Here is a 22,948-nt window from a genome sequence, read left to right on the forward strand (position 1 = left end):
TGTAGTACCACACAGTTGGTACTTTTCTCTGGGGTTACTTCTACCCACATGCACTACTTTGCATTTTTTCAATGTTAAACTTCAGTTGCCACTTCACAGCACATCTGCCCAAATTTTCTAGATCCTGTTGCAGTAACACACTGCCATTACTGTCATTAACAATCCTGCCAACCTTTGTATCACTGCAAACTTCGACACTAAGCCTGATATACGTTCATCAGATACCTTCATCAATATCATTGATAAATATACAAAACAGTGGACCCAACACCGAACCCTGTGGGACTCCACTAACAACATTAGTCCACGAGGAGCAGCACCCATTGATTACCACCCTCTGTCTTCTCCCACTCAACCATCCTTTTATCCATTGTAGCAACTTACCCTTAATACCATTCTGCTCCAATTTGTACAGTAGGCTTCCAAGTGCAACAGTGTCAAAAGCTTTCGTGAAATCCAAGTATATGATATCCAAATAATTTTTTGCATCCAGTTCCTTTGTAACCACATCATAATAACCAATCAAATTTGTCAAACAAGACTTTCCCTTAACAAACCCATGCTGTGTCTGAATTATTGCTGCAGTCTTGTCTAGATGATCCTGCAATGCATCTTTAACCAGTGACTCCATTATTTTCCCGGAACAGAAGTTAAACTAACTGGTCTGTAATTACTCATGTCACCCTTCGATCTCCCTTTGTGAATTGGAAGACATCTGCACATCTCCAGTCTGTCACTTCCAACACTTCCCCTGAGTCCAAGGATGCTCTCATAATTATGGCTAAGGGTTTGCTTACTTCCTTTGCCGCCTCCTTTAATATAACTGGATAGACCCATCCACCTCAGATGCCTTTCTTATGTTTAACTACAACAATTTCTCTCCCACTTTGTTCTCATTTATTATAAAATCATTAAGCACCCTGTTCAATTTGATAACCTTGTGGCATTTTCAAACCTTAATAACTCCTCATGTGTTAATGTAGATGCAAAATACTCATTCAATTTTTTTGCTATCTGAGCAGGATCATCAACAGTCGAGCCATCGATATCAAGTGGACCAATTAGATTCATCCCCTTCCTTTTAGAGTTTATATAAGAAATCCTTGCTGTTTTTCTTAGCATCTTTTGCCAAAGATTTCTCATAATCTGCCTTCGCCTGACTAACCTCCTTTGTGACTTGATTACAGACTAGCTTATACAGGGTGTCTCAAAAATATTGGTACAAATGTTTAGGGGAGGTAGGTAACATCTAAAAGAATGTGAATCGCATAGGAACCCATAACCGGAAACGTCACGGGAAAGTAGTTGCAGAGGCACAAGAAGCAGAAATGACACAAGACAGTAATTAGTGGCAAACATTTATTTCACATAATATTAACAATGGAGTACAAGATGGATGCATTTCATGATGTTACAACAGATGCTCGAAGGTTCCACCATGAGACGCGATGCATGCGTGATACCGATGCAGCATGGATTGGCGGACACAGTCGAACACACCTGGAGTTTGACAGTAGCAGCAGCGCAGACGAGTCTCACCACGAGATCCATTTCCGTCTCCACAGGCGATTCACACACGATAGATTTGAGGGGCCCCCCACAGAAAGAAATCAAGGCTCGATAAATCAGGTGAGCGTGGGGACCAGGCCAATCCATCGACGCTAAAACGCCTGTTCAAATGGTCACGAACACACCTTCGATAATGGGTGTTCGCCCCATCATGTTGAAACCAAATGTTGCATCTCACATTTGCTGGAACATCGTCAAGTAACCCTTGTAGACCTTGTTCAAGAAAAATCCGATTTACCAGAGTTTATGTGGGATGGTAACAGGTATGGGCCGACTAAGCAGTCACCTACCATACCTGCCCACACATTTATTGTGCAGCGATGTTGTGCCGCATGGGGATGCCTGTGTGGGCCCTCTGCTAATCCATACACTAGGTGCATGGATGTTCGTGTGGTGACTCTGCTTGAATGAGTAAACCAGAAAATTTCCCTCTCGCGAACTGATGAACAGCGCCGTGTACCGACTTACGGTGATGTTTCTGGTTATGGGTTCCTATGCAATTCACATTCCTTTAGATGTTACCTACCTTCCCTAAACGTTTGTACTAATATTTTTGAGACACCCTGTATATATCATAGGCTTCTGTGTCGCCTGATAATTTATATGCATCCCATGCATTTTTATTCTCTGCCATGATTCTCATTAGTTCATTTAACAAACATTTAGGCCTAAACCTTGAACATTATTTCTTAATAGGTACGAAACGTTTAGTAGCTTCCACTATTAATTCCTTGAATGCTTCCCGCTTAGAATTTGCTGTTGGTAACATCATCAGTTGGTCCCACCGAACAGAATTTAAAAACTGTCTGAGACCACTACAGTCGCCTTTACGGAAGCAAAAACCCCTTCCTTAACCTCTGATGGCAATTATATCATTAAGTAAATCCCACATCAGTACACTGTGATCACTGCCACCTAATGGTTCCTTTATCTGCAAATTCTTAATACACAAATGATCACTGCTGATAACCAGATCAAGAGTATTACCCTCTCTGGTTGCAGAAAACAATGGCGTCTCCGTAGCCAGGTGGGAAGGAACAGCAGTGCGTAGCACACGCTTCTTGATTAGACCGGGGTTCGAGCCCGTCACCACCAAATACGGAGGATGCAGAAAGGTCAGGGAATGACCACCGCATATTCCCGGAGCAATATGGCCTTAGTTGCTAATGCTCCTAAAACCAAATAACAAACAAACAAACAACAGCAGAAAACAATCATCCAATAAATCCACAAAAGTCTTACTAGTGTGTGAGTGACCAACACATAAGTTCCAGTCTATATCTGGGAAGTTAAAATCCCCCATTATAAGACATTCTGATTGACTAGCCCACTCTATTTCTCTGTACAATTGTTAATTGTACTCATTAGGCCTATAACACCCTCCTACTCTTATTTTTGCTTTCGCCGTGCTTATGTCACACCAAACTGACTCAACAGTGCACTGTTCATCTATATCAACTGGATGCACTTCTTTTGATTTTATGTTTTTCTTAATTAACAGCATAACACCTCCTCCCTTCCTATCCTTTCTTTACATATTGTACTCCCCAAATTCCAGTTCTGCATTCCTTATATCTGTGTGATACCATGTCTCTGCTATCCCAACAATATCTGCCTTTGATGTCTTGACCAACACTTCAAATTCATCAAATTTATTTACTATACTTCTAGCATTGGTATACATTCAAGTATACATGTACCTATTCTTATTATTAGTTATCCTAACACATCCCATAAACCCACCTGTTTCATGATGACTGCCATCAGTCCCTGAAACCTCCAACACCCCTCGCTGCTGCCTAGTCTAATAGAAGTAGTGCAAGAATCACCTTCACCTCTGCCTGCAGCTACTTTTAACCTTTTAGTCTGTGAATCCACCCAAGCTAGCAGTTTTCTGACCCACATAACACTGCCTCAATAGCATCAGCAAATATTCTTGCACCCTTCCTATTTAAGTGTATCCCACCCATGTAGAAGCAGTCTCTCCTGTTAACAAGAACAGACCAGGCTGAAAAAAATTTTACCCCTTGAGCCTTGCACATTTCCTCCAGGGCCGAATTGATTGACAAGGCTCTCATGGTGTACTCCCTCCTTTCATGTCGGGCAGAATTGCAGACACTTTCAAATTTAACCCTAATTCACGATTGATCTATTTAACCCTAATTGATGATCCTGCTCAGTTAGCTAAATGAGTATTTTGCATCAACACATGAGGAATTATTCAGAGAGGGGAATGCCAGAGGTACAAAGGGTACTAGGAAAGTTTTGCAATACAGCTTTGTTTATTTAATTTTTTCAAAGTAATTTCCTCTACATTCAATACACCTCTCCATCCTCCGAAACCAATCTTTAAACCAGTTCTGCCAAGTTTCACTAGGGAGTAAAGCACACTCGTTGTCCCAAGCCCGTAGACGGTCCTCATCACTGGAAAACCGCCTCCCTTTTAGCTTCATTTTCACATGCGGGAACAGTGCAAAGTCGCAGGGAGCAAGGTCTGGACTGTAGGGAGGGTGCTCGAGAAGTTTCAGTCCTATCGTGGTCAAATATTCGGTGCAGGCTTTGGCGCGGCGAGCTGCAGCATTATCGTGATGGAGGTACCAGGTGTCCATTCTTGACTTTGGCCGCAGGTTCTTCATAGATCCAATGACTTTAGGCAGGCATTGTTCAGTATACCACTTAGCTGTGACTGTCTTCTGCGTGTCCAAAACGACACGTTCCACAATTCCACTCGATTTGAAAAATACAGCTATCATTTTCTTCTTTACAGATCGCGATTTTCTGACAATTGCGGGTGTGTCGTCATCATCAAAGACCCAAACTTTGTTTTGAGCCTTGGTCGGCAGATCGTAATAGTACAGCCAAGCCTCGTCACCTGTCACGATGTTGTTCACATACCGAGATTGTCCCTTATCAAACTTTTTTAACATCTCCCGGCACCAAGTCACACGTCGTGTCATCTGCTCTTCAGTCAGTTGATGCGGCACCCAGAGAGAACAAAGTTTCTTCACGTGCAAATGATCTTGCAGAATCGAACGAATTGCTGGTGCATTTAGGCCCAAAGTATCCTCTATCTGTTGGTAGGTCACTCGCCTGTTTTCGTCAAGCATTTTCCTCACAGCAGTAACGTTTTCCTCCGTAACTGACGTTCGTGGCCTTCCCGGCCTCTCAGAATCCTCCAGAGTGAAATTTCCCCTTTGGAATTCTCTATACCACCTGAATATCGTTGTACGATGTGGACAATCATCATCTAGTGCAAGAGTCATTTCTTCTAAGCACTGGTCTATGGTTAAACCACGCACGAAATTATACCGCAAAACTGTCCTTATCTCATTTCGTGACCACGATGCCATCGCAAGCACTTTACACTCTCACTACTAATGAATAACTGAGCCCATCGACTTGGCGCGGCGGCTACTATGCACGTATGAACATGTCTCAACATGCAGCAACAAGCAGCTTCCTGTGATTCATTGTTGCGTCATATTGCAAAACTTTCCTGTACCCTTTGTAAATTAAACTCTAGCAGCAAGCTAGATGATTTTTTGAAAACTGAGAGCAAAGTGGAGGAGAAATTGTTGAAGATAAACATAAGAAAGGCACCTGTGGTGGATGGGATCTATCCAGTTATATTAAAGGAGGCAGCAAAGGAAGGAACCCATGGACCGGAGATGTGCAAATGTGCCCCCAATTCACAAAGGAGGATCAAAGGGCGATACAAGTAATTACGTGCCTGTCTATGTTATTTTAACCTATGTTCCAGGGAAATTAATGGAGGCAATGGTTAAAGAAGCACTGCAGGATCATCTAGAGAAGACTTTAGTTATAGCTCAGACACACAGCATGGTTTTGTTAAGGGGAAGTCTTGTCTGACCAATTTGATTGGATACTATGATATGGTCACAAAGGAACTGGATGCAGGGAATAACTTTGATATCATATATTTGGATTTTTTAAAGGCTTTTGATACTCTTGCACATGGAAGACTGTTACACAAATTGGAGCAGTGTGGGATTGGTGCAAATTGCTGCTATTGATAAAGGGATGGTTGAGTGGGAATCAATGGATACTGCTGCTCTTCATGGACTAATGTTATTAGTGGAGTCCCTCAGGGTTCAGTGTTGGGTCCATTGTTGTTTTCTGTATTTATTAATGATATTGATGATGGTATATCAGGCTTAATGTCCAAATTTGCAGATGATAAGAAGCTTGGCAGGGTTGTTAATGACAGTATGCTGCTGCTGCAACAGGATCTAGAAAAGTTGAGCAGATGGGCTGAGAGGTGGCAACTGAAGTTTAACATTGACAAATGTAAAGTACTGCATATGGGAAGCAGTAACCCCAGAATAACGTATCAACTGTGTGGTACTACACTGAGAGTGGTAGAGAATGAAAAGGACCTGGGGGTAATTGTGCAGGCAGATATGGAGTTTTCTGAGCAGTGCAGATGGTCTGCAAGAGTAGCTCATGGTGTCTTGTCAATGATATACAGGAATTTTTCAAGCAGGGATAACGAGGTGATTATCCCATTGTATAAGGCTTTTTTGTTGTTTGGTTTTTACGAGCTTTAGCAACTAAGGCCATATTGCTCCGGGGATATGCAGTGGTCATTCCCTGACCTTTCTGCATGCTCTGTATTTGGTGGTCACGGGCTCGAACCCCGGTCTAATCAAGAAGTGTGTGCTATTCACTGCTGCTCCTGCCCACCTGGCTATAGAGGCACCCTTGTATAAGGCAATGGTCGGGCCACACCTTGAGCTGTGTATACAGGTCTGGAGGCCTCATTTTATGAAGGATGTAGAGCTGTTGGAACAAGTACAGGGAAGGGCAACAAGATTAGTGAATGGAACAAAGGGTTGCTCTTACGAAGAAAGGCTTAAGTTTTGCAAATTAGTGTCTGGAGACTAGACACCTGCGAGGTGATCTGATAGAGGTGTATAAAGCTTTGAACGGTTTGAGCATGCTCATTGCTGATGGGATTCTTGCTCAGAATAATCGCCTGAGAGGGCATAAATTCAAATTGAGGAAACACAGTTGTAGGATAGATATGCGGAAGTTTTATGATATACATAAATTGTGTAAATTGTGTGTGTGTGATTGACTGCTGGAACAAACTTCCATCTGTTGTAGAAGTTGATAGCTTAAATAGATTCAAGGCAGAACTAGACAAACATTTGGAACGAGTGGATGGGTGAAATTAGAAGATTTGGGGGAGGTTGGGGTTGGCTGATGCTATATAAGCTTGCTTTCTTGCATCATGTGCCTTTGCTAATGCATTCCTGTCTAGATGGATCTGAATTAATTCTTTAACAAGTGACTCCATTATTTTCCCTGGAAGAGAAGTCAAGCTTATAGGTCTGTAATTTCTCATTTGATCCCCCTTGATATATGACAGAATAAAAAAAATATGATCCCCCTTGGTGAACAGGAGAGACATCAGAATGTGACTGATCTATCAATACCTCCTCTGAATCCAATAATGAACTCCTAATTACAGCCAAAGGTTTGCTTACCTCTTTTCGAGCTTCTTTTAACACTTTTGGATAGATTTCATCAGCCCCACACACCTTATTTAATTTTAGCTTTAACACTTTCTCTTCTACATTATTGTCAGTTTTCACAAAATTATTTCTGTTATTTCCATTCCTAAAAATTTCTTCACATGTAAATGTAGATGCAAAATATTTATTTAGCCTGTCAGCAATCCAAACAGGATCAAAATCATTATGCTATTCATATCTAGTGGCCAAATATGTTTCTTATCTTTTCTGCTAGTCTTAACATAAGCAAAGAATTCTTTCTACTTTTCTTTGCATTCTTAGTCAAGGTTTTCTCATAATCTGCTGCAGCTTGCCTAACTCCCTTAGTGACCTAATTCCAGACTAGTTAGTACATCCTGTAGATTACATGTGCTATGCTAATTTATAATTATCTCAAGTCTTACTTCTGTGCACTAGTCTCATCTGACGTCCATTTAGTTCTAAGCCTTAAACAGTATGTTTTAGTTGTTATAAAAAACTAAGTAGCTTCTACGATTACTTCCCTGAATGCCTCCCATTGAGAACCTGAAGTTGGTAACATCATCATTTGGTCCCACAGACAGGAATTTAAAACTGTCTAAAATCACTGTAACGACCAGTACTAAAAAAAATCTATTTCTCTTTCGTCCTTAATAGTAGTTACATCTTTAAGTACATCCCATGTCGATATATTATAATCACTGCCAACTAATAGTCTTTATCTGGATATTCTTAATGCACGAGTTACTGCTGATAATAAGATCAAGAGTATTGCTTTCTCTTGCTGCCTCTCTAACATGCACCAGCAGAAAAGGGTCATCCAGTAATTTCTGAATTGTGACCAAGCCACAAGTTCCAGTCTGGAAAGTTAAAATCTCACATTATAAAACTTTCTGACCTATTGGCCCACTCTACCTGTGTAGTTATTCAATATACTCATCACAGTCATTTGGCCTACAGCAGACTGCTATTCTCATTTTAGTTTTCCTAGTGCTGATGTCACACACATCATCTGGGTGCATTGGCTTAGATTCTATATGCTACTTAATCAAGAGCACCATTCCCTCCCATCCTGTACACATTGCATACTTACCATATTCCAATTCCACATTATTTATACTCGAGTGACACGTTTCTGATATTCTAGTATTCCTGATTAACCGAGATGAATTGTCAAAAAGTTGTATACACTTTGTCATCAAAGACAAGAGTACATAGTTCAGTACAGAGCGGGAATTCACGCTAATTGACTGCTGAGCCGTGCTAATCTTTTACGTTTGTTGATTTTGTGACTTTTTACTCTCTAATTTTAAAGATTTAATAAAAAAGATTTTAAAATTTTACTCTCTAATTTTCTAATTTGTCATTTTTCATCTATGTTATTAGGGTTAGTGTAAGCATTATGAGTGGAAAACAGAAGTGTGTTGTTCTGTCTTTAGATATGAAGTTGAATGTAATCGAATGCTTGGATCAAGGAGAAACAATAAAAATAAAAAAAAGTGGCTAGTGATATAGGTGTTGAAGTGACTGGAGGAGAAAGAGAGCAGAAATTGAAAAGTGGTATTCACAAAGAGAATCTGTATGTGATAGAGAAAATTTGAATAGAAAAACAATGAAGAAAGGAGAATTTGAACAAACTTCTTAAGCTCTTTTTTTGTGGTTCGCACAGATCAGAGACAAAGGAAGCCCAATTTCTGGACTGATTTTACAGGCCTTAGAATTTCATAGGCATTTTAATGAAGGGGAAAACAATTTAATGCAAATATTGGTTGGTTGCATCATTGGAAAAAAAGGTTTGGAGTTAGAAATCTGAACATCAACTATGGGAAAAAATCATCAGTTAGCATGGAAGAAATAGCAACATTTACTGCTAAATTAGCAAAAATTATTCAAGGAGAAAATTTGAATTTGGATCAAATTTACAATTGTGATGAAACGATTTTGAATTATAAAATGCTTTCATCCAAAACACCTGCAGCTAGAAAATAAAAATCAACTCCTGGTTATAAGAGAAGCAAGGAGAGAATGAGGGTACTGGCAAGTTTAAATTCATCAGAGAGTTCATCATTCATTTCAGAGTTTGATGTGCCAGATAGATGCCCTCGAAGAAATTAATGTGGGTCCCATCAAGCTCTCAGCTACCCAACTCAATGTCAGAGCTGACTCCTACGCATCAGGCAAACACAGCGTAAATATCCAAGGCAGTATGCACTGGTCCCACAGGAGCTAGTTATTGTCGGTGACTGTATTATCAGGGAGACTGGGAATATATTATGCAAAAAGGATAGGTGAAACAGGAGCAGGGTATGTCTGCCAGGAGCAAAAGTTGATGATGTTGTAGGGCAGATATAATCTTTTAAGGACACAAAAGGCGATATTGTTGTACACATTGGCACTAATGACCTTAAGAGAAGAGATCTGCAGATTTACTTAACAAGTACAGGTCAATGTTGAAAAAAAGTTGCGAGTTAGGGTTGAACGTGAAAGTGTCTGCAATTCTGCCCAGACGTGATAAGAGGGAGTATATGATGAGCCTTGTTGATCAATTTAGCCCTGGAGAGATTGTGCAAGGGGCAGAATTTTTTTCAGCCTGGTCTGTGCTTGTTGACAGGAGAGACTGCTTCTACAGGGATGGGTACACTTAAAAGAGAGAGGGTGCAAGAATATTTGCTGATGCTATCAAGGCAGTGTTAGGTGAGTGGGAAAACTGTTAGCTTCGGGATTCACAGACTAAAGAGATTAACAGTAACCGCAGGCAGAGGCGAAAGTGATTCTTGCACCGCTTCTTGTAATGAGCAGCAGCCTAGAGAGCAGGTTGCTGGGGATTTCAAGAGCTGCTGGGGGTCATCATGGAAAATGTAAATACATGGACTGTGTTAGAGTAAATATGAGTAAGAACAGGTGCACGTATACTTGCATTTACACCAATGCTAGAAGTATAGTAAATAAATTTGATGAATTTTAAGTGCTGGTCAAGACATCAAAGGCAGATATTGTTGGGATATCAGAGACAGGGTCACACAGATATAAGAAGCGCAGAATTTGAATTTGGGGAGTACAATGTGTGCATAAAGGATAAACAGGGTAGGAAGGGAGGAGGGGTTATGCAGTTATTGAAAAAACACAAAATCTAAGGAAGTGAATCCAGTTGACATGGGTGGACAGTGCAATTTTGAGTCAGTTTGGTTTGACATACACAGTGTGAAAGGGAAAATGTGATTAGGAGCGTGTTATAAGCCTAATGACTCTGATGAATACAACCAGTAAATCAGAATGTCTTGTAATGCAGGATTTTAACTTTACATATAATGACTGGAACATGTGAAATGGTCACTCGCACACTAGCAAAACTTTTGTGGATTTATTGGAGGATTGTTTTCTACAGTAACATGCTCAAGGGGCAACTAGAAGGAGTAATACTCTATCTGATTATCAGCAGTGATTATTCATGCATTAAGAATTTGCAGAAAAAGGAACCACTAGGTGACAGTGATCACAGTGTAATGATGTGGTATTTACTTAAAGATGTAAATAACATTAAGGATAACAGGAAGGGTTTTTGTTTTCATAAAGGTTTCTACAGTGGTCACCTTTAAACTGTTTTTTTTTTTTTTAATTTGTTTTTAAATTCTATACAGTGGAATCAACTGATGTTAAAAACAGTGAATTCTAAATGTGAAGCCTTCGAGGAATTAATCTTGGAAGCTACTAGGCTTTTCATACCAACTAAGAAATGCTGTTCAAATTTAGACCTAAATTGATGTCAGATGAACTAATGATGCTTGTGGCAAAGAAGAAAAATGCGTGAGATTCATATAAATTATCATATCAGATGACACAGAAGCCTATGGCAGATATAAGCTAGTCTATAATCAAGTCACAAAGGAGAGTTATGCAAGTGAAGACTGATTCTAGAAATCCTTGGCAAAGGATGCAATGACTTCTTTACTTATGAAAACTCTAGAAGGAAGGGGATGAATCAGATTGCTCGACTTTGATGTTGATGATCCTGCTCAGAGAGCTGACAACCTGAATGAGTATTCTGCATCTACATTTGCACATGAGGAATTCTTTAAGGAAGGGGAGGACTGAAGTTTACTAAACTCTAACAAGGAGCTAAATGATTTTGTAATAACGGAGAGCAAAGTGATGGAGAAATTGTTGAATTTAAACATAAAAAAGGCACCTGGAGCATATAGGTTCCATCCAGTTATATTGAAGGAGGCATCGAGGGAAGTAAGCAAACCCTTAGCCATAATTATGAGAGCATCCTTAGATTCGGGGGAGGTCCCCATGGGCTGGAGATGTGCAAATATATCCCCAATTCACAAAAGGGGTTCAAAGGGTGGCATTAACAATTATAGATCTGTTAGTTTAACTTAATTTCAGGGAAGATAATGGAATTGCTAGTTAAAGAAGTGATGCAGGATCACCTAGACAAGACTGCAGTAATAGTTCAGCACAGCATGGGTTTGTTAAGTGGAAGTCTTGTCTGACCAATTTTATTGGATACTACGACGTGATCACAAAGGAACTAGATGCAAAAAATAATTTTGATACCATATATTTGGATCTTAGAAAGGCTTTTGATACTGTTGCACATGGAAGACTGCTACACAAATTAGAGCAGTGTGGCATTGGAGGCAAACTGCTGCTATGGATAAAGGGGTGGTTGAGGGGGAGAAGACAGAGTGGTAATCAATGGACACTGCTCTTTGTGGACTACTGTTATTACTGGAGTCTCCCGAGTTCAGTGCTGGGCCCATTGTTGTTTTGTGTGTTTATCAATGATACTGATGAAGGTATATCACACTTAATGTCCAAGTTTGAAGATAATACAAACATTGGCAGGGTTGTTAATAACAGTATGCTACTGCAACATAATCTAGAAAAGTTAGGCAGATGGGCTGAGAAGTGGCAACTGAAGCTTAACATTGACAAATGCAAAGTACAGCAGTAACCCAAGTGAAATGTACCAACTGTGTGGTACTACACTCAGGGAAGTGGAGAATGAAAAAGACCTGGGGGTAATTGTGCAGTCAGATATGAAGTTCTCTGAGCAATGCAGACGGGCTGCCAGAGCAGGTCATGGATTTTTGTCAATGATATATAGGAATTTTGCTAGCAGAGACAAGGAGGCGATTATCCCTTCGTATAAGGCAATGGTCAGGCCACACCTTGAGTACTGCGTACAGATCTGGAGGCCTCATTTTAGGAAGGATGTAGAGTTGCAAGAACAAGTACAGAGAAGGGCAACAAGATTTTTGAGAAGAAGAAATAGGTGCGCTTAAAAAGAAAGGCTTCTTAAGTTCTACAAGTTGCAGCATCTAGAGACCATGCACCTGCGAGGTGATCTGATTGAGATGTATAAGGTTTTGAATGGTTTGAGCAGACTCAATGCTGATGGGATACTACCGTTTGTTCAGATTAAGAACCTGAGGGGGCATAGATTCAAATTGAGGAAAGACAAAAGTATGCCTTTAGCCAGCGGCTAGCCGATTGCTGGAACAGACTTTCATCTGTTGTTGTGGAAGTTGATAGCTTAAATAAATTTAAGGCTGAATTAGAACAAACATTTGGAGTTACCAAATGGGCTTAATGGGAAGAGTTTTTTTTTTTTTTTTTTTTGGCTGTATTACTTTCTTGCACCATATGCCTCAACTAATGCTATTGGGGGGGGGGGGGCATAAGCTTAAACTAACTCATTGATAAGTCAAAGAATTCCGATCTTTAAAAAATTTAAAATGTTTGCCTCTTAACTACACAAATCAAAAAAATGCATGGATGGATTCAAGTTTGTTTAAAACAAATTCATGAAGAATTTGTCCCCAAGCACAAAAAAAAATAAATAAATAAATAAATAATAATAATAATATCTGAATGAAAAGAAACTTCCATAAAAAGCACTCTTAAATTTAGAAAATGCTCCAACCCAACCAGATGAAAGTGAACTAGTTTCTGGTGACATCAGAGCTCTATTTTTTCCGCCTAATGTGATATCCCTTCTTCAACCTCTAGATCAAGGTGTTTGGGAGACTGAAATGTAACTATAGGCGACGTCTCTTAAAACATATGTTTCAAAATCTTGAAACAGGGGCCGGTGTTGTCGAGATTCTTAAAAAAATAAACATCAAGGACATTATTTACTGGTTGGCAGAAGCATGAAATCATGTTAAAACATCTACTCTTATTAAATACTGGAAAAATATTTTATGCTCCCAAAATGAAGCCAATGAGAACAAGATGGCAAATGAAGCTGAAGGAGGTGAGGAAACCCTTTTAGAACTAGCCAATAACCCACCTCCCTGTTTTGGACACTCTTACTACAGAGGATATTAAAGGGTGGATGAATTCTGATAAACAGCTTAAAATAACTGATGACATGATTTTAAAATCTTGTTGACGAACAAAAAGATGAAAGAGAAGATGACGATGAAGAGTGCACAGCAACTACAAAAAAAATGACACAGAGGGTCTAAATGCTATTGAGTCAGCTTTACATTATATTGTACAGCAGGAGGATACCACATCTGCCGATATTTTGTTAATTACGCACCTACAAAGCAAGGAGCTTCTATGAAACAGAAACCCATTAAGGAATTTTTTACATATGGTGTAGTGCTAATGACTGTAAGTGTACATTTTTCTTGTCTACGACTTGTAATTTTTATGCATGTACTTTTTTTTTTTTAAATTGTTGTAATAAAACTGTTGTAAATAAAATTAAGTGTTTTATTGTATAATTTAAGACATTATTCTCAATAAGTAGGTCTAACCTGAAAATAGGACGTATATCATCACGTTAATGTATTCAAATCCAGTTTATTTAATAATGATTTACCAAACCTTCCGTGTTATCCGAGTTTTTGATTATCCGAGGTTCCCTCGGGCCACTAACTCAGATAATCAGGGCTCTACTGTATATCCACATTTGTTGATTTAAGCAGTATTTTTAGACTTTTCATAATATGCCTCAGCTTGCCTAACCTCCTTAATCACTTGCTGCCATCCAGTTTGTACTTACTGTAGGTTTCCATGTTCTCCATAATTTATAATCAAATAATGCATTTTTCTTGTCTGTCACTAGTCTCAGCAGCTCATTTAACATTCACTTAGGTTAAGATCTTACAGTACCTCTCACAGTTGGTGATATTTTCAGTTGGTCTCACTGGAAAGAATTTAAAAACTGTTTAAGACTATCATAGTTACTTTTACAAAAGCAAAATTCCTTTCCTTTACCCCTCAATACAGTAGTTACATCTTTAAGTAAAATCCTACATCAATATATTATGACTGCTGTCACACAGTGGTTCCATTGCTCCCATTATATGTACAGAGAAATTATCAACTTTATGATTGCATGGCACACACACACGCCATTTCTCCAGCTACCCAGTATTCGGAAATTCCGAAAACCAATAAAGTAAAATATTTTAAAAAGAACTTATATTATCAGTATTTTTGCTTATAATCTTAGTGTTTTTAACAACTTTTATGTTAACCTAGTCATGTATACATATACTGTATATACAGAACCGTAATGAGGGAAGTGCAGCTGGGACATGTGCCCAGGGCACAACCTCGTAAGGAGGTGCCAAATGGAAACTTAATTATACACTATTTTACAGATAATTGAAAGAAAATTTGTTGTCTGTGAAATTGAGTCTGAGAATTTGCAATAACTTCCCATTTAATATGAACTAAAAATATTAATCTGCTATTGGGAAACAACAGACTGACGATGTACGCACTGGCAATATCGAACAAGACTGAAAGAAAAAGAAACTGCTTTAAAAGACAAATTTTCTTTGTTATCTATAAAATAGTGTATAACAAAATTACTTTTTAAAAATTCTTTCTACTATAGTTTTTAACTCTGTTCACTTATACCTATAGTCATTATGTAAAGGCCTGCCGAGAAATCTCCAGATGGTAAGACAACCAAAAGGATTTTGTTTTTGTTTTTTGTTTTTTTTTTTGGTTTTTAGGAGCATTAGCAACTAAGGCCATATTGCTCCGGGATATGCGATGGCCATTCCCTGACCTTTCCGCATTCTCCGTATTTGGTGGTGACGGGCTCGAACCCCGGTCTAATCAAGAAGCGTGTGCTACACACTGCTGCTCCTTCCCACCTGGCTACGGAGGCGCCTAACCAAAAGGAAGCACATGTCTCTAAACATTAAGGATAAGGTGGAGTTACTAAAACGTCTGGACAAAGGTGCATCACTCAAGTTTTTGTGTGATGAGTATGGTATTGGTTCATCTACCATCTATGGTTTGATGAAACAGAAGGAAAAACTGTTAAAATTTTAGGTGATAGTGATTTACCCAAGTTAATGAACTCAGAAAGACATTACACAAGACAAAGAGTGTAGAAATAGATAAAGTGTTAATAGAATGGATCCGACAGGGCCAAAGCGAAAAATACCCTCGATAGTTCTATTATCATGACCCAGGCAAAACTTTTCTATGAGCAATTAGGCAGAACAACACCCTGTGAGTACACATCAAGCTGGTATACAAAATTTAAGAAACATAATGGTCTTCCTATCTTAGCAGGTGTGGTGTTTAAAACCAATCTTCCTTGATTGGTTAGAAAACCATTTTGTACCAGAGGCTAAAGCACATTGTACATCTGCAGGGCTTCCCAGTGACAGCAACACAATGTTAATTCTTGATAATTGTGCGGCACATCTTGCCACACAATTTCTTATCAAAGATAATGTCTTTGCCATATATCTGCCACCTAACTCTACATCCTTGATCTAGCCAATGAATCAAGAGACTGAGGTCATTCAAGGCAATCTATAAGAATGAATTCATGTACAGAATGCAACAAGGGTGTTGGAATTAAGACATTTCAAAAAGATTTTAATATCAAGGATGCAATTTGGATTGCTACAAAAGCCTGAGACAGGGTTGATGAAGACACTAAAATATGGTTGGCATAATTTATGAAAAGAATCAGTCTTTGATGATGATCATGAACAAGGACATGATTTCATTGAACTTAGTGTGTCAAAAGAGAAGAAAATTGTTGATGACTTGATAAAATTTGCTAAAGATTTGTCACTGAGGCCCAGCTGTTGGATTATGATGCAGCGGAAAAGTGCCCCCATATTAATGATGATGCTCTAGTTACCCTCAGACTAACAGACAGTGAAATCTGTGACATGGTAATGAATGAAAATGAAGATAGATAACGAGAGTGATGACAAGGATAATGATACTGTTGAAGGGAAAAAAAAAAAAAAAAAAAAAAAAAATCGGTACTGAAAGAATGATAAGCCTTATTTTTTATTTTTTTTTTTTGTTAGTTGTTGGCGCATCGGCTTCTGTGGCCATAATGCACCTCCCAAAGTTTTGGCATTTTACTCTGATCCAAGCCCGAGGCGGTATTCGAACCAGCGACCTTTGGGTTGCCAGGCAGGCACTTTACCCACCTGGCTAGCCCCGGTCAGCGATAAGCCTTACGGAGGAACTGATTTGTAGAATGCAATGGAGGAGTTTTGCTACAAAGCATCACATAATGTCTCTTTATAAAATTCAAGAATTGCTTATAAAAGAAAGACCAAAATATCTAAAACAACTTAGTTTAAAGGATATATTTCAGAAAGTGGCTTCCAAGGTAAACTCTACAGGCACATGTACAGCAGCTACGCCTGAACTCCAGCCTTCAACTTGTGTCTATCCCATCAACTACATCTTTCCAAAACTGTCAAGATATTTCTCCTGATGATGCCATATAATTAATGTGAATCAACTCAGCTCAATAAATATTCATATTTTATTTTCTTGCATTTCTTCTTGAGTTTTTTGTGCATTTTAGATCTGGCTACCTAAATTCTGGAAAAAAAAAAAAAAAAAAAAAAAAAAACCCTATCTAGCAACACCTGTGTGTGTTTACTTATTTATACATTATTACTTATTAAATTATGGTTACTACTTGGGAGCATCAGGTTTGTAGTTACCCCAACCAACCCGCTAGTTATATAAAATAAAAATCTAGCCCTGATATGGAGAGCCTATATATACATATAAAAACAACAAATTAATGTAAATTTAAAGAAGATTAGAAGACTAGGGAAACTGGAAAAAATCAGCAAAAGTTAGTGAAAATTAACATTCTCCCTAATGGCCATACCTCTGCTACTTCAGGGGCTTTAAGCAGACATATGGCCATTCTAGAGGAATGTATTATATATACCTGTTTCTGTAATCTCTATACTAGTTTTGCTAGGTTAACTTTGGATAATTACTTGGTGGATAATTTGGAATAATGAGAGTAATATTATTGAAAGTATGTATTTAATTTTAAACAACCAGGGTGGTTTACGTATATGACAGTAAACTGTGATAGGAGATTCAAAGCCCTACGATTTCAATCTGATACATACCTACGGGTATGTATCAGATTGAAATATCATAGTACATGACTTCCATATACTGTGCTGCTCAGTCTGAAAATGTTCAATTCTCCCCCTTCATAAGGTTTTATGTGTGTAGAACTATTTGTTGTGCAGACACCAGGTTTTATCCGTGGCGTGATAGTTTACCTTGCCTTAGGCAAAAACTAATGCTTTGCATTCCTGAGAGTGGGCTGGAAGTTAATTATAATTAAAAGCTTGGGAAATTGTATATTTTTACGTGTATTATTTTCGGAAGCAGATACAATATGATATCAATTTAAGCCAAAATTAAAAATAATAGAAATAAATGGAAAAATTTACTTGGTAGTATTAAAATTAAACTTAAATGATAGATCTTAAAATTATCTGTTGGGGGTGGGCTGGCAACACTTTTCTAAGGCATGACAGTCCTGTATGTGCTCTTGGGGGATGACTATTTACAAATATATACAGCCTCTTTCATTGTGAATATTAACCGTGTGGTTTCTCATTCTTAGCATTAGCAAGGGTACATGAGGCAAGAAAGCAAGCTTATATAGAATCAGTCAAAAAAAAAAAAAAAAAAAAAAAACATACCCCATTTCTCATTTCACCCATTCACTTGCTCCAAATGTTTGTCCAGTTCTACCTTGAATCTGTTTAAGCTATCAACGTCTAGAACAACAGATGGACGTTTATTCCAGATCAACCATCTGCTGTGGCTAAAAACAAACTTCCACACATCTATCCTACAACTGTCTTTCCTCAATTTGAATTTATGCCCTCTCAGGCAATTATTCTGAGCAAGAGGAAGAATCCCATCAGCAATCAGCATGCTCAAATCATTCACGGCTTTATACACATCAATCAGATCACCTCGCAGGTGCCTAGTTTCCAGACACTGTAATTTGCAAAACTTAAGCCTTTCTTCGTAAGAGCAATCCTTTGTTCCATTCACTAATCTTGTTGCCCTTCTCTGTACTCATTCCAGCAGCTCTACATCCTTCTTGAAATGAGGCCTCTAGATCGGTATACAGTACTCAAGGTGTGGCCTGACCATTGCCTTATACAAGGGAATAATCACCTCCTTATCCCTGCTAGAAAAATTCCTGTATATCATTGACAAGACACCATGAGCTACTCTTGCAGCCCATCTGCACTGCTCAGAATACTTCATATCTGCCTGCACAATTATCCCCAGGTCCTTTTCATTCTCTACCAGTCAGTGTAGTACCAGAGAGTTGATATGTTGCTCTGTGGTTGCTGTTTCCCATATGTCATACTTTACATTTGTCAATGTTAAACTTCATTTACCACCTCTCAGCCCATCTGCTCAACCTTTCCAGACCCTGTTGCAGCAGAAGCATAGCATCAGTAGTGTCCTTAACAACCTTGCCAACATTTGTATCGTCTGCAAACTTGGACATTAAGCTTGATATACCATCATCAATATTATTTATAAATACAGAAAACAATAATGGACCCAACACCGAACCCTGAGGGACTCCAGTAATAACATTAGTCCACGATCAGCAATGTCCATTGATTACCACTCTCTGTCTTCTTCCCCTCAACGACCCATTTATCCATAGCAGCAATTTGCCTCCAATGCCACACTGCTCCAATTTGTGTAGCAGTCTTCCATGTGCAACAGTATCAAAAGCCTTTCTAAGATCCAAGTATATAATATCAAAGTTATTCCGTGCATCCAGTTCTTTTGTGACTGCATCATAGTATAAAATCAAATTCGTCAGGCAATACTTTCTTAACAAAACCATGCTGTGTCCGAACTATAACTGAAGTCTTGTCTATATGATCCTGAGTGATTCTTTAACCAGTGCCTCCACTGAGTTTCCTGGAACAAAAGTTAAACTCACAGGTCTATAATTACTTGTGTCAGTCTTTGATTCTCCTTTTTGAATTGGGGTCACATTTGCACATCTCCTGTCTATGGGTACCTCCCCTGAGTCCAAGGAAGCTCTCATAATTATGGCTAAAGGTTTGCTTACTTCCATTGCTGCCTCCTTTAATATAACTGTATAGATCCCATCCACCCCATGTGCCTTTCTTGTGTTTATCTTCAACAATTTCTCCTCCACTTTCCTCTCAGTTATTACAAGATTATCCAGCTTACTGCCAGAGTCGAATACACCCCTGGCATTCCCCTCGCTGAATGACTCCTCATGTGTGAATGTCGATGCAAAATATTCATTTAGTTTGTTAGCTACCTGAGAAGGATCATCAACAGTTGAACCATCAATATCAAGTGGACCAATCTGATTCATCCCCTTCCTTCTAGAATTTACATAAGTAAAGAACTCATTGCATCCTTTGCCAAAGATTTCTCATAATCTGCCTTTGCCTGCCTAACCTCCTTTGTAACTTGGTTACAGATCAACTTATATCTATCATAGGCTTCCCCATTAATTTATATGTATCCCATGCATTTTTCTTCTCTGCCATACGTCTCATTAGTTCATCTGACATCCATTTAGGCCTAAACCTTGAACAATATTTCTTAGTTGGTATGTAAAGCCTAGTAGCTTCCAAGATAAGTTCTTTGAATGCTTCCCATTTTGAATTTGCTGTTGGTAACATCATCAGTTGGACCCACTGTATAGAATATAAATACTGTCTCAGACCATCATAGCTGCTTTTACGAAAGCAAAAACCCCTCTCTTTACCCCTGATGGTAGTTACCTCTTTGAGTAAATCCCACTTCAGCACACTGTGATCACTGTCATCTAGTGGTTGTTCTATCTGTAGATTCTTAATGCATGAAGAATCACTACTGATAATCAAATCAAGAGTATTACTCCCTCCAGTTACCTCCCGAACATGCTGATGTAGAAAACAATCATCCAATAAATCCACAAAAGCCTTGCTAGTGTGTGAGTGACCAACCCACAAATTCCAGTCCATATCTGCAAAATTAAAATTCCCCATTATAAGACTCTCTGATTTACTGGCCCACTATTTCTCTGTACAGTTTCTTATTATACTCACCAGAGTCATTAGGCCTACAGCACACTCCTACTCTCAATTTTGATCTCCCAATACGTATGCAGTGTCGAGTCACTTTGTCACACCAAACTGACTTGACACTGCACTGTCCAGCAATGTCGACTGGCTTCACTTCCTTGGATCTTATGTGTTTCTTAACTAATAGCATAACCCCTCCTCCCTTCCTATCCTTTCTGTAGACATTGTACTCCCCAAATTCCAGTTCTGCATTCCTTATTCTGCATGCCACGTCTCTGTTATCCCAACAATATCCACCTTTGATGCTTTGAGCAATACCTCAAATTCATCAAATTTATTTACCAAACTCCTAGTATTGGTACATGCAAGTATACATGCACCTGTTCCTATTCTTAGCTACCCTCACACAACCCATGTGTTTACTTATACCCCAATGACTCCCAGCAGTCTCTGAAATATCCTGCATCTTATTTTCCAGGCTTCTGCTCATTCCAATAGAAGCAGTGCAAGAATCACTTTCACCTCTGCCAGTGGCTACTGTTAATCTATTAGTCCTTGTATCCCCCAAGTTAGCAGTTTTCCGACCCACCTAACACTGCCGCGATTCAAGAATATTTCAGCAAATATTCTTGCACTCTTTCTATTTAAGTGTATCCCATCCCTGTAGAAGCAGTCTCTCCTGTTAACATGTACAGACCCAGACCAGGCTGAAAAAAATTCTACCCCTTGAGCCTTGCACAATCTTTCCAGGGCCGAATTGATCAATAAGGCTCTCGTCATATACTCCCTCCTATCGTGTCTGGCCAGAATTGCAGACACTTTCAAATTCAACCCTAATTCACGGCTTTTTTTCAACAGTGACCTGTACTTGTTAAGTAATTCTGCTCGTCTCCTACTCTTAATGTCATTAGTGCCAATGTGTACAACTATATCACCTTTTGTGCCCTTAAAAGTGATATCCGCTCTACGTCATCAACCTCTGCCCCTGGCAGACATACCCTGGTCCTGTTCCACCTATCCTTTTTACAAAGCATGTTCCCCATTTCCCCGACAATAGAGACACCAACAACTACTAGTTCCTGTGGGACCAGCGCATTCTGCCTTGGGGGTTGCCGCTGTGTTGCGTGATGACCAAGTGCAAGCTCTTGCGTTGATGTGGGCAGCTGAGAGCTTGACGGGCCTCTCAAATTAGTTCCTTCGAGAGTATCCACCCTGTCCTTCAAGCTCTCATATAGGCCCATAACAATGCTGAGTTGTCGCCTGATTTTGTTACACTCCTTGCATCGCGCGCACACACAAAGACATCTCCCATGGCAATATCATGTCCCGTACCCAATTGCTCCACAAAACATCATGCAAGCAGTGCATTTTAAAAAGCTGTGATTAAGAGAGCAACTGTCCCTCCCCCTCAGTTCTCCCCTGAGCCACAGCACTCCCATTAGCTTGTGCCTTTTGCTTTGCTGCTCTGGTCTGAGTCATGATTTCGATTTAATTTCAATAAAATTTCAATTTCAGTACAAAATTATAACCCTAACTTGTATCCCAACACAGTTATAATGCTATATAGTTTTTTCAGTATCAAGTTCCAGTTATATAACTTCCGTATCAAGTTATGCATTAATTAATTATTTTACGTTTGTAATCTAAGTCGTTATATGTATTTAGTTAAAAGTACAATTTAATTGACGAAGTTTAACAAAATTAATAGATTTTACTGATTAATTGACAATATTATATTATATACTGTACTGTACTAAGCTTAAGCTATCTAATTCGGGATATAATGTTGTGTGGTATAATGGCAGCAATTTATGAATGGTAAATCTACGGACACTTAAGTATTAATTAACTTCCAAATCTCTCTGTCTCAATTCAGAATAAACTAAGGATCCTGACTAGGTCTATAAACTACTTAAAGAAAATAATTTGATGTAACAATTGGTCAATAAAACGGCTAAATATGGCTAAAAAACTTCTCATTCAGCGGAGGTGCAACTTGTAACACGTGGATTTGATGCCCTTACCGATACTTTTATGCAATTACAAGGCCGAGTAAAGAATAAATACACCAGATCAACCAGAAAATCACAAAATAATGCTATACTACTAAATTTAAATCAAGTTTTAGAAAAACAACAATTTCAAATCAATAAATAAGAAAATCCACTTAGCGGCTTTGAACACGTCTGGCTCCCACTAGCCTTGTCAGCAGACCAACATTATTCTTTGCATCCAGTTCCTTTGTGACTACATCATAGCATTCAATCAAATTAGTCAGACAAGACTTCCCTTTAACAAGTCCATGCTGTGTTCGAGCTATAGCTGAAGTCTTTTCTAGATGATCCTGTAATGCTTCTTTAACCAGTTCCTCCATTAAATTCCCTAGAACAGAAGTTAAACTAATAGGTCTGTAATTACCTGTCTCCCCCTTTGATCCTTCTTTGTGAACTGAGGTCACATTTCCATATTTCCAGTCCAAGGGTACCTCCCCTG

At 38.9% G+C, this 22,948-nt stretch overlaps 1 protein-coding gene across 1 annotated transcript in view; it reads right to left on the reverse strand.

Annotated features, from left to right (window-relative positions):
* LOC150085469 (YTH domain-containing family protein 1-like) overlaps window positions 1–22,948 on the reverse strand; it is a 206,400-nt gene that overhangs the window by 96,600 nt on the left and 86,852 nt on the right. The gene's annotated exons all lie outside the window — the stretch shown is intronic.

Source organism: Mastigoproctus giganteus, chromosome 5 (genome assembly GCF_048544385.1).
Source record: "Mastigoproctus giganteus isolate SK-2022 chromosome 5, ASM4854438v1, whole genome shotgun sequence".
Classification (NCBI taxonomy): domain Eukaryota; kingdom Metazoa; phylum Arthropoda; class Arachnida; order Uropygi; family Thelyphonidae; genus Mastigoproctus; species Mastigoproctus giganteus.